We start from the raw sequence: 1,076 nt of genomic DNA, 5'->3' as shown, positions 1-1,076 counted from the left end.
GCTTTTTGTTCACATCTTTAGAACTACAGAGAGTTTGCCGAGAAGAGGACCGTTCCTGACAGACCAGAAGGCGACGTTGGAATATACATACGTCGCAAAATCAGGAATGACCTCTTCCACTGCATGAAATTCAACATGGCAGAGCCAACTACTTACTAATTAACCTCCAACAGCTCTAGCAGTGTTAAGGTTTCAGAATACGAGGTGTATTGACGCCCAAGTATCAGTTTAAAGGATGTTTCTGTACTCTCGATAGGCGAACTGGTTGTTTGTGAGGTCTGAACCCCAATAGGGGGCACTTATGTCTACCGATGTTGATGTGTAATCTCTGACAGCTGATTCGCAGTTTTGTGACGGCAGTTCTTTGCTGAAGATTATCAATATTCTGGTACTATTCAGTTCAGTATAGGAACTTGAACAGCGGTAGTGGATATCGCTGCTGGGTGTGAGCTGTTCAGGCCTATTGTTGGCTCTTGGTACTTCATATTCTTGTCGGGTTTTATCCCAACATACTGAGGACAGGAATTTATTAAGACCTTTCTCCTTGACCAACGGGACATGAAGGGAGGCTGGAACAAGTTAGAGCAAAGTGCGTATGATGCGTACGTCTGTGGCAAGACTATGATATTGTATGTATATTTGAAGATCCCGAATCTAACTCAACCCCTTGCAATCGTCAGAACTATAAAAGGGTTGAGTCATTTCCTGGCAATCTATACCACCAGCGAAGCTCTGTGTAGAAGGCCTTCACCTGGTGAGTAACGTTTCATCCTAATTCCCATGACTAGATCTCATCTATATTATATAAACTTAAGGTAACAGATTCGGACCAGGGTGCCAATTTTCTATCGAGTACGATTCAGGGTTTGTGTAGATTGTACGGGGGTGCGAAGAGTCGCACTACGCCCTATCATCCGGCCGGAAACGGCCAATGCGAAAGATTTAACAGGACGCTCTTGGATATGCTGGGTACCTTGACGAAACAAAACGACAGAAACAAAACGACACACCAGAACACAATGTTTGCTTGAATATCGGTGGGAGGAGTTGAGGAAAGAAGAAAAGCCAAATGCATA

The sequence above is a fragment of the Branchiostoma belcheri genome, unplaced genomic scaffold (assembly GCF_001625305.1).
Source record: "Branchiostoma belcheri isolate BF01 breed outbred unplaced genomic scaffold, Haploidv18h27 scaffold328, whole genome shotgun sequence".
Lineage (NCBI taxonomy): Eukaryota > Metazoa > Chordata > Leptocardii > Amphioxiformes > Branchiostomatidae > Branchiostoma > Branchiostoma belcheri.
Note: the sequence above shows the minus strand (reverse complement) of the source record.